This window comes from Lynx canadensis, chromosome B1, assembly GCF_007474595.2.
Source record: "Lynx canadensis isolate LIC74 chromosome B1, mLynCan4.pri.v2, whole genome shotgun sequence".
In the NCBI taxonomy this organism is placed as follows: Eukaryota; Metazoa; Chordata; class Mammalia; order Carnivora; family Felidae; genus Lynx; species Lynx canadensis.
Window position 1 is genome coordinate 4,534,958 of NC_044306.2, and position 12,630 is coordinate 4,547,587.

A 12,630-nucleotide genomic window follows, 5' to 3' on the forward strand; every position below is an offset into this window, starting at 1 on the left:
TGCATTCCCCAAGTGTTGGCTGAGGTCCTGGAGATACAGAAACCGAATAGACACCAATTTCTGAGGTGAAGTGCCTGACAGTTAAATAAAATCTACCGAGCATTAGATGAATCGTACAGAGGAAAACTAAAAGGCAAGAAATGGTGTAACAGGGTTTCACCTGCAGATGGGGTGGGGCTGGTCTACTCCTCACTTTCCACCAAAGCCTAATGCCAAAAAGGGAGAAGAGTCTTGCCCTAAGTGGACAGTCAGGGCAACAGGCAACTGAAGAGTTGTATTTACAGTATAAAAGGGCCAACATCTCTCAACGCAGGCATAACTCAACATCAAATAACTTGGTACCTGGTCCAAATTACAAGTAACTTGGTACCCTTGGTACAAATATCCCTGGGTACAGGAACGCATCATTAAAACGTGGATTTCACGGCTACTGAGTACTTACTATGTGTCAGATCTTTAAGTACTTCACATATATTAACTTAGTTAATACTCACAACACCCCGGGGGGTATCCCACCACCCGTATCCTCATATTACAGCGCAGGGCACCCAGGCACGGAGAAGTGAAATGATCTGCCAGTGCAAACGGCCACTGAGGTGGATGGATAGAAATTTAACCAAGAATCCCCTCCAGACCCCAGACTCCCACACTCTAACACATAATTCGAGGGGGTATTTTTTCCTGGTGGTGTTTTTATGTGCATATTCCATGACGTGCTTATTTTTTTTTAATTTTTTTAATGTTTATTTATTTTTGAAAGATAGAGAGACAAAGCATGAGTGGGGGAGGGGCAGAGAGCGAGGGAGACACAGAATCTGAAGCAGCTCCAGCCTCCGAGCGGTCAGCACAGAGCCGGATGCGGGGCTCGAACTCACGAACCGTGAGATCATGACCTGAGCCAACGTCTGTTGCTTAACCGACCGAGCCACCCAAGCGCCCCTCCATGACTTGCTTATAATTGAAAAGCCTTTTCTTAGTGGATCCATTAACAAGGAGACCTTTAAATAAAAACGTAGGCTACTCCTTCGATGTTGTAGTTCTCACAAAAAGATTCCCATTACTTACTTAGGAGCCATTTCCGTCCTCAAAGGATTGTGATTTTGTGATTTAACATTAGAAGCTCTCTATCCTCAAAGTCGCCTTCCTGTGTTGGTCAGACAAATCTTGACCTCCTCGACATTAAATGATTAAGCAGGTATCAGCGTTTAATTGGAGAACACCAAAGGAAAAATTTCTCAAGACTATCATCCTCTTAACACCAGGCTGATTGTAGTTAGCAAGTCTGTTTTATTCTTTTTTAAAGAAAAAAATACCTCTTGCAATAAACAAAGGTTTTCTTCATTAGTTTTTTCTAATTTTTAAAATTTTTTAAATTTAAAATTTAAAAAATTTAAAATTTTAAAAAGTTTATTTATATTTGAGAGAGAGAGAGAGACAGAGTGCAAGAGGGGGAGGGGCACAGAGAGAGGGAGACACAGAATCTGAAGCAGGCTTCACCGCAGAGCCCGACACGGGGCTCGAACTCACAAACTGTGAGATCATGACCTGAGCGTTAACCGACTGAGCCAGCCAGTTGCCCCTCAAATATTTTCAAACAGAGAAGAGGATTAAACTAATCTGTGCCTCAGAAATAAAGTTGCCATCATGAGGGAGTTCGGATTTTATCTCCTTTCTGGAGTAATTGCCTCAAATTCAAAATACTGACTATTTTGCTCTGGCGTTCAGCCCCAGCGATGTTATCAGTCGCTGCTCTGACCCAAATGTATACACACAACCCACATGCACAGAACAGGTTTTGAACACTGTATTTTCAAACACCTGGAAATAATCCCTCTTGCTTTCATCATGAAAGACTTACTGACATCATATGAAAATAATTTACCACAAAATTTTCACGCGTGTATTTGTCAGCTCAGAAATTTCTTCGAGTCATTTCTTCTGTTAATTAAAAAATGAATAATGCTGACTTCTAACTTAAGCTTGTTTAGCAATGTCACTTTTTCCCTCAGTTTTTAAAAAGTGTTCTTATTTTCAGTTATTTATTTTCTGTTATTTGCCGTTTTATTTTCCCAGCAACTTTTCAGTTATGCAAAATTGAAGGATTAACTCAATTTTCCTGACCTGAATCTCTTGACCTTTACATTTATATATATTTTTTTTAATTTTTTTTCAATGTTTATTTATTTTTGGGACAGAGAGAGACAGAGCATGAACGGGGGAGGGGCAGAGAGAGAGGGAGACACAGAATCGGAAACAGACTCCAGGCTCTGAGCCATCAGCCCAGAGCCCGACGCGGGGCTCGAACTCACGGACTGCGAGATCGTGACCTGGCTGAAGTCGGACGCTTAACCGACTGCGCCACCCAGGCGCCCCTACATTTATATGTTTTTAAAAACAAGCAGAGGGGTGTCTGGGTGGCTCAGTTGGACGAGCATCTGACTCTTGATTTTGGTTCCTGGGATCAAGCCCTGCATCTGGCTTGGTGCTTGGGATTCTCTCTCTCCCTCTCTTTCTGCCCCACCCTGTCTCCCACCTCCTGCCCCAATAAATAAATAAACATGAAAAAAAGAAGAAGAAGAAGCAGGGGCACCTGGGTGGCTCAGTATGTTAAACGTGCGATTTCGGCTCAGGTCATGATCTCACAGTCCATGAGTTCGAGCCCCGCATCGGGCTCTGTGCTGACAGCTCAGAGCCCGGAGCCCACTTCTGATTCTGTGTCTCCCTCTCTCTCTGCCCCCTCCCCCACTCGTACTCTATTTCTCTCACTCTCTCTCTCAAAATTCGATAAAACATTAATTTTTTTTTGAAAAAAGATTTTGAAACTCCTTTATTTTGAAATCATTATTAACTCACAGGAAGGTACCTGCGTTCTCTTTCTTCAGCTGCTGCTGATGGTAACAACCCAAAGAAGCAGAATTTGTCATTTCATATTACCCGTCACGTCAGTGCTCTCGAATTCACTCCTGTTTTCTGACTTAGATGCAAGTTATAAACACAGCACCTGAGGAATCCTGTGTGAGTGCAAGATTGGAATAAGAAATATTTTTAAAGCTATCTAATTAAAATATGTCCTCCAGTTCTTCCAAATAGAACTCTAATTAAGCTTCTGCAAGTTATAGACATCCAAGGCTTTTAGATATACAAGACACTTTACAAAAGTGCAGCATTTACTCTGAAAAGCAGATTCTATATCAGTGTACTTATTACTGACGACAAGAGGCTGCTTACACCTGCCTTTGTCTAAGTAAATCTAGCAGAGAGACCTCCGTGGCTTGAGAAAGGTGTCTTGTGAGCTTGACTCCATTCAAGGCAGAATAGTTGAGGGCAATGCTTAAGACATATATGTGATGCGGACAAAAATATGATGGAGGGGCTCCTGGGTGGCTCAGTCAGTTAAGTGTCTGACTCTTGATTTTGGCTCAGGTCACGATCTCACAGTTTGTGGGATGGAGCCCTGAGCCGGGCTCCCTGCTGGACGGTGCGGAGCCTGCTTGGGATTCTTTCTCTCCCACTCTCTCTGCCCCTCCCCTCTCTCTCTCAAACTCTCTCTCTCTTTTTTATTTATTTTGAGAGAGAAAGGGAGAGAGCATGAGCAGAGGAGGGGAAGAGAGAGAGAGAGAGAGAGAGAGAGGAGAGAGAGAGAATCCCAAGCAGGCTCCCCACTATCAGCACAAAGCCGGATGTGGGGCTCGAACTCAGAAACCATGAGATCATGACCTGAGCCGTGATCCACGGTCTGATGCTTAACTGACTGAGCCACCCAGGCACCCCAGCTTCCACATCTTTGAAAGCAAATGCTACTTCTAATCCTTTGCAAGGAGCCTTTGCAAGTCACTCTAAGAGGGACTGCATTGCTCTGGATGTGTTTAAATGAACGTCTTGGGATGAAACGTATATTTAAACCCCATAATGTGTAACATGGAGACAAATTATAAATTTGTACACGAGTGAGGTGGATAGGAAGCAGGGCCCCCTGGCTGTGACCTGGGGTCTGATGTGAGCCCCCCGGGTGTTGTAGCCACTCTGTACCCCCTTCCCTGTCCTCTGCAGGCCTGGTGCCCTGCGTTCTGTTCCCACTTTCCTGTTCCGCTCCTGAGAGAGGCTCCTTTCGCTCTGATCTGGCTTCACAATGTAGCTGCGAACCGACTTTGAGGGAATGGCTCGTGTCTGGGGCATTTTAAATCTAGCAAAATGTCCAAATTACCCTCAAACCCAAGACCATATCTCTGCTATTTGTATGTTTTATATTCCCAGCTTTGGGAAGAATTAAATTACTTCTCTAGTCCCAGATGCACACGAATTTTATGTCTACTTGGGAAGAGCTGTTGATGTTTCCTAATAATCACACTGAAGTACATGTTTTATGCTCTCATTTGAAATATAAACTCAGGTAGGCAAAAAGTTAGAGTGACTGGTATAAGAAATCCCGTATACCGATTCCTCTGAATCAATTTTTTTTTTCAAAATTTGGTTATAGTACCTTTGATCCAAGTATCAATTTTTTTCTTTTCTCTATTTTTTGATAAGGTATTTTGAAGCAAATGCCAGCCACCAGGCATCCTGTTCCACTCCTGCACACATAAACATACATGTCTAAAATGTGGACATTTTCTGACACAATCAGAATGTAATTATTAAGTTAATAAAATTAACAATCCCTTGTTGCCCGTGCCATCGTCACATTTTTTGAGACTTCTATTATTATGCTATTTTAACATAGGTTTGTTTGAATCGAGAGGCAAACAAGGCGACCGTAGCACTAAACCCGTTTGGTTTTGTTTTGTTTTTATGAAGGAAGAACTTGAAAGTAAACAAATACCAAGAGAGAATTGGGAGTACCCGTGGGTCCTAGAAGCTTTCTGTGTCAGATGGATTTACAATACAAAGACCTCAGGCTGTAATATGGAACTCAGCCAGCAGGGGGAGGAAGCACCAAAGAGCTTTCTTTTCACCATTTCTAGCAGGGTGGCGTCCTCCAAATTAGGGAGGGCCATAAAGTAGCTGCTGGAGAGAAAGCTCTCAAGAACTTAACGCCATAATTCCTGTTGGTTAAAATTACAACAACAACAACAACACACACACACACACACACACACAATTCGTAAAGAGAATAAAAAACAAAAACAAAAACATAGAACGTGAGCAGAAATGAATACTGATCAGAAAGAAAACTGTTCCTATTTGGGCCTCCTGAATTTGTTGAGCACCACGTGAGGATTGTAGCAAGAAGTCTAAACAAAGGCGAAAATATCGTGTCCCGTCAAGTGACTTACATCGCTGACCGCGTTGTGCTTTAGCGATTTGGTTTAAAAGTCATGAAATAATACGCAACCCCCCTCTTACAATCGTGTGCTGTGCATTTGGCAAAGTAAATGCAAGTTCTTTGGAAGTGTAAATAACGTCATTGCCTGGTGTTTTCACTCATTTCATAGATCATTATGACGCTGTCAATACTCACCAGGCACTGGGTGAAGGCATCTAAGAGCAACGGATGATGAATAACAATACAAATACTACTTAGGAATTGAGGGAGGGAGAGGAGTTCTGTTTCACGTTTTGATATTGACATCCTAGGACACGGGTTGCTGAAGTTCTGCCACATTTTTCTCTTTTACAAATTAGAAAAGTTGTATTTTCATGTAAATTGATGCAGTTAGAACGGATACACTTTTTGTTAAAGTAGCAAATCACCCCCAAAAGATAACCCTGTGAGATGAAGAAGTTGATCAATGAAAATAGTAACACGAGAGATTATGAAAATACGTGTTCAAATAAAAATGAAAAATGTTTGCTATATGAAGAACTTTTAATGATCCTATACATGTCAAGGTCCTGTGCATTTTGGAAAACACAATCTTCATCAGGACTGTGCAAACAGAAGGTTGATAATTAAAATTATACTTCACGTAGTGATATACAGCTAAAAAATTGAATTTCTGGTATTTTCCTCATTTCAACAATATCAATTACATTAAGCTTTGGAACTCTCCTTGATCATCTATTAAGAATTAATCTATTGCTTGCTCCATCATTTCCAGAACTAACCAAAGTATTTTGAAACTCAGTAAAAAACAAAATATTAGAGCATATACAGTCTTGAATGATAACAGTTTTTACCTTACCAATTTACTAGCTTCAGAAATTTGTCAAAAAAAACCCAAAACACATTTGTCAAAATCCTAATGGTTGTTAAATTACCTAGTTGCCAGAAAAAAAGAAAAAACAAAAACTCTGGTAAAATATTGGTCTAAGTTTCTTAGACAACTTTTGAAAAGTTTATCTTACTTTTTTGTCTCGTTTTTCTGATCTCAAGCAGTGAAATCTGGCATATTTTCTAGGTTGACTGACATTTGAAAACCTAAAACCTTTTTGTTAACATCACAGTTTGAGAATATGCAACAAGTTTTTTTAAAATAATCACGTTGTAATCGACAGAGAAAGGAATATTACAAAGATGGTTATCATAAATGACATATAATGCAAGTAATCAGGGCAGAGAGAACACTAATATTATCAAGTCAAGAGCTATAATTCCTTAAAGAATAGTTCAAAAGCTGTGAGTGTCTGTACCGTGGTTGTTTCACGTGCTAATAATTCATCACAACCTACCTGAAACCTAGTCAGTGAGAGTCAGCGAGATAACTGAAAAGTACTTTGGTTCCACCTTCTCACATTCCAAGAAATGAGAATAATTAATACCAGAACTTGATACTGAGAACAAAACACCATTGCAGTGTTTTTCCCTCCAATAGAATTATTGTTATGCATGATACAAATAGAAGGTCATCGATAAACGTTTATTGTAAACCCCATGAGAGTTGGCATCGCTTTTGTTCAGTGTTGAATTTCTTGGTGCTAGAACAGTATCTGGTCTATTGGGTAGGTGTTGTATTAACAGGTCTTCAAATCCATGCATTTGAGGAGAAGGGAGTATGTTGCTGGTAGCTGAGATGGACAGAATTCACGTGTTGAGAGATCTTTTGGTGGCAGAACTTCCAGGATTGTGGATGGATATTTGGAGGGGAAAGAGCAATAAAAAAAAAAAAAAAAATTAAAGGATTCCTCCTATATGAGTTTTGAGACTAGGCTGATAGGCACATTTACTCAAACAAAGAACAGTTGGAGGTGGGGGTTAATACGTTTGGTTAAAGAAAGTATCATCCAAAAGAGCAAAAGTTAATTATGGAGTAACATATGTCAACTTGGGGCCCACGGGCAAGGTTCTGACTGATGTTTATATCAGAGAATTGACAGGATATCCTACCAGGCAGGATGAATAAAGAGGGAAAGAGAAAGAACTGTCTATAGTGAGGGCTTGAGTACTGCGGGGCTGAGAAAGGCAGACTGAGGGGGAGAAGCCACCCTCCCGCCACCATTCTTAGTCCCCCACTTCCAGCCTTCTCATGTAGGAGAGAAGACAGAGAGTGGCAATTCAGAGGAGGGTCTCAACCACAAAGTCCATCAACTAAATTTACATAAATGTAAATCAACAAAGTTCTCTCTGAAAGCTGTTCTTTCAAGTACTCACAAAATGTTGACATTAACTATAGGGAACTTGAAATGGAACCAGCACATCCCCCAGGTGTTTGAAGAAAGACTCTACCAACATAAGGATCTTCTCCACCCGGAGGCTTTTGTGTCCAAAGTACAGGGAGAAAGGGGAGAAGGAGCTTTGTACCTTGTCAAGTGCTGTTTTACAGCTTATGTTCTTTTCTTTTTTGTTGAGAGAGAGAGAGAGAGAGAGAGAGAGAGAGAGAGAGAGAAGGTGGGGGGTGGGAAGAGCATGAGCAAGAGAGGGAAGCAGGAGAGACAGAAGGAGACAGAGAATCCCAAGCAGGCAGCACACAGCTTGACATGGGGCCCGATCCCACAAACTGTGAAATCATGACCTGAGCCGAAATCAAGAGTCGGACACTTAACTGACTGAGCCACCCAGGTGCCCCTGAACAGAATTAATTTCAGTGCATGGTTTCTACTAAATGCCTTTACACCAAGAGTCAGAATAACCATGGGAGCCAGAAAACTGCGAGCCTCAGTGTCCACCTTTGTAAAATAGCTCCTTCATCTTGGCCTGGCATTCTGTGAGGTTTAAAATATCGAACGTAGCACTCAGTGCTTTACAGAATCTCAGTAAATGCGGTTCTAATAATGAAGACTTTCAACTTGTTACGTTGACATGTCACACGGTTAAAATAACCTAAGAATTGTCTTCAGTAATAAAACAGGACTTCTCTTTATCAGAGGACCTGATGTCTTATAATACTTTTGAAACGAAGTTATTTTTCAATTGACTACACCGAGTTTACGATAAAATATAGTCTGGATGTCTCCCCTACAATTTGATCATCGTGGCAGCTAAGTTTCTATAATTTGTCTGGGGGAAACATTTTTTTTTTAAGTCTATGTATTTCTTTTGAGAAAGAGTGAGTGAGTGAGCGAGAGAGAGCACAAGGGGGGTGGTACAGAGAGAGGGGGAGAGACAATCCCAAGCAGGCTCCGCACTGTCAGTGTAGAGCCTGACACAGGGCTTGAACCCAGGAACTGTGAGATCATGGCCTGAGCCGAAATCAAGAGTCAGATGCTTAACTGACTGAGCCATCCAGGCACCCCAGGACAAAAATATTTTGTGTAGGAATTGTAATGGCATGGGTATTGGACCTCTGTATTGTCTTCTATATATATCACTCTTCCAAGTACAAACATAAAGATGAATAAAACTATTCAGAATATCCCAGTGCTGCATACAAGGTAACCGTCTAGATACTGAATCAAAATTGCAGAAGTCCCATAGGCAAGTAAACTCAGCTAAAAGGAATCATTAAGTTTTCTGTGTCAGATTGTTTACCTGAAGAGGCCTGTGGATAGAATTCAAGAGGCATGTGAACTTGAAGGGGGGAGATAATTACGCACTTATTTTCACTAACCTGTACCTAAAATTCAGTATTCCTTTCAGTTGGGTAGACAGCAAACCAAAGAAGTGATAACTTTGTGCTCCTCGTTGACACCAAAAGTATTTTCATTTTACTGTCTAGATATTTCAAAATGTTTACACTTATTGCTGTTCTGAAATTAAGGGATTATTTCCAGGCTCTTCATTTAAATTGAAACTTCAAAACCTGAGCATCTATGGTAAGTTGGTGATGATTTCTGGTTTAGAAATGAAAGAATATATACTTTAGTTACACATTCTATTTACAAACAAAGTTTCTGTGCTAAGAGGTTTGACTATTTTCGCTTCCAGGTCAAATGTCACGGGTAGAGGAAAGGCTTTTCCGAGGGGATATCCCAGCCAGCGCCCCACCACCCAGCGCCTCATGGTCAAGGGCTGGGTCGGGTTTGCGTTACGCTCTCGGAGAACCGTAACTCAGCTCGAAACTACACATCCTTTACTGTGGCTTCTTGTCTGTCACCCCACCGAATTATTAAAGCCCTTATAGGGCAGAAACAACGTATAATTGTTCTCTGTATCATATCTCAGAATTAAACACAGATGTGCAATTTAAAACATTAAATACAGGGGCGCCTGGGTGGCGCAGTCGGTTAAGCGTCCGACTTCGGCCAGGTCACGATCTCGCGGTCTGTGAGTTCGAGCCCCGCGTCAGGCTCTGGGCTGATGGCTCGGAGCCTGGAGCCTGTTTCCGATTCTGTGTCTCCCTCTCTTTCTGCCCCTCCCCCGTTCATGCTCTGTCTCTCTCTGTCCCAAAAATAAATAAAAAACGTTGAAAAAAAAATTTTAAAACATTAAATACATTTGGTAAATTAGAGAAGAATTCATTACTTAATCCCAAACACACTCCTTCCATTAGTAGAAGAGGAAGAAAAAGAAGGAGGAGGAGGATGGGGAGGAGGAGGAGGACGGGGAGGAGGAGGAGGATGGGGAGGAGGAGGAGGGGGAGGAATTTGAGCAAACAGAATGAGAACATTCATGCTTTTAAAATGGACCAGGAGAGGGGCGCCTGGGTGGCGCAGTCGGTTAAGCGTCCGACTTCAGCCAGGTCACGATCTCATGCTCCGTGAGTTCGAGCCCCGCGTCGGGCTCTGGGCTGATGGCTCAGAGCCTGGAGCCTGTTTCCAATTCTGTGTCTCCCTCTCTCTCTGCCCCTCCCCGGTTCATGCTCTGTCTCTCTCTGTCCCAAAGATAAATAAACGTGGAAAAAAAAAAAAATTAAAAAAAAAATAAAATGGACCAGGAGATACTCAGGAAAATTTACCATGGAAGGAAAAACAAAGAAAAAAAATATGATATATGGTATCACTAGTAGAAATTAAAAAGTTCTGGAGTAAATCATTTTTCTTCAATTGAACATAATATTGAAGAGTCCTTATCATGATATCAAAGCACAGACCATTCAGATCAGCGTTTCTCTGCTATTTGTAACCCAGACCACCTTCAGGTAATACAAAAATCAAATATTTTCCCCCTCCCAGCTGGAAATAATTTTTAAAAATATTTATGTTTATTTGTTTTTGGGAGAGAGAGAGAGCATGAGCAGGGGAGGGGCAGAGAGAGAGGGAGACACAGAATCGGAAGCAGGCTCCAGGCTCTGAGCTGTCAGCCCAGAGCCCAAGGTGGGGCTCAAACCCACGGATCGAGAGATCATGACCTGAGCTGATGTCAGATGCTCAACTGACGGAGCCACCCCGGCACCCCTAGCTGGAAATCAGTGATTTGCACCCCTTAAAGCCTATCTTGCCAGTATCTCAACCTACCAAGAAGATGTTAATATTGTTATTTTGTATGGAAACAATTTCATTTCTCACTTTCCAAACATACATTATGAACCTGAATGAAAATATGAACATTTTCATTACTCCCCTGACATCCATGATCCCCGACGGGCCCTTGTCACGAACTACTGCCCTTCAAAGACCAAGCAAGAGCTTGGTGATGATGAACACTTGAAGGATCTTAGCAGGGTTCACAAGACAGGTAATAATAAAAGACTAACAAAGACAGACATTTATGTTCTCCAGGTTTTACTCCTGAAAACCATAAATGAAGGGGTAGATAAGTGATCTCCACAGGCATTAACTGGTTACAAAATTGTGTCATGAGGTGAAGTTGTGGCTTGAGTATTATGTGTATCATAAGGAGGCAAGAAAGAGACCTACGCTCTGTTTAACAGGACCTGGTAAGGCACTGTGCTTTAAATAGAAATTATTTCATATATATAATTAGTTGCAAGATAATTAAAATTGCATAGGACAGATATTTCACAATACATGGACGTTGAATATGCTGAGAAAAATCACCCACACACGTTATTTAGGTCCTGCTTTCTTGCCATCTGAAAAATATGAAAGACAACTATTTCTGGCCTAGATTTAATTCTAAGTAAAAACTGAGAGAGAGCATAGTGTCCCAAAAATCCATCAAGTATTATATCCAACCTTTTCAGAGCTTTATATCCAAGCTTTCAGGCTTGCTATAAAAGTTAAAAAAAAAAAAAGCCATCAAAGGGAAGAGAACTCATGTTCCCTATTAAGAGTAGTGAAGATAGATGTTCATAATGAACGGAGTTCAATCATGGGCTAGAACGGAAATTGGTCCTGGAGCTTTTAATCGACACACTTGGACTTTAAATCTTTGTTAATTTCATCAGCTTTTGAAATCTTACTATTAGGAGGAATTAATCTTAAGGAATAACAATAGAAAAAGTCTGTAGTTGAGTGGAGTCTACGTTTCTCTCAATTTAAAAAAAGTATCATTCAGGGACGCTTGGGTGGCCCAGTGTGTTAAGCATCGGGCTCTCGATTTCAGCTCAGGTCCGGAGCTCAAGGTTTGTGAGTTTGAGCCCCGTATTAGGCTCCGTATTGTCAGCACAGAGCCTGATTGGGACCCTCTGTCCCCTTCTCTCTGTGCCTATACCCTGCTTACTCTCTTTCTCTCTCTCAAAAATAAACATTAAAAACAAATCATGTATTGTACGCCTGAAACTAGTATTATACTGTATGTTAACTAACAGGAATTCAAATAAACACTTTTTAAAAATTAAAAAAAAAACGGGAAGCCTAGGGGGCTCAGTTGGTTAAGCGTCCAACTCTTGACCTCAGCTCAGGTCACCATCTCACAGTTTGTGAATTTGAGCCCCATCTGCTCCATGCAGAGTGTGGCCCCTGCTTCAGATTCTCTTTCTTTCCCTCGCCCTTCCCCTGCTCGTTCTCATCCTCTTTCTAAAATAGAAAAATAAAAACAAAGGTATCATTTATCTTCAATTTTTCTTACAAGATTTTTTTTTTCCAATAGTACTATTTCAGCCAGTTTTTATTCACCAGTTGTCTCAATCTCCTGTCAGGTCCTGCATTCAGTTTGAGGAAGTTAAATTAGCGCCAGGGATATTTAAACTAATTGGTCTCGCTTCTTGAGTCTAAGCAAGTGGCCAACTTACAGGGTGCAAATTGTGCTAATTCCATTGAAAGTTTTATTTTAAGATTTAAGCAGAGAATGCTAGGAAAGGTTATTTCTTTTCTTAAGGATAGAATATTAGATATGAACATAAATTACAAAAACGTGACACTCCTATCGATTCTTCATGGTTTGAACCAAGTAGGAGTGTGATGTGATTTTCATCAATTTAAAGAAGATTGATTGATATTCAAGTGAGTCATTATAAACACAACAAACATCTT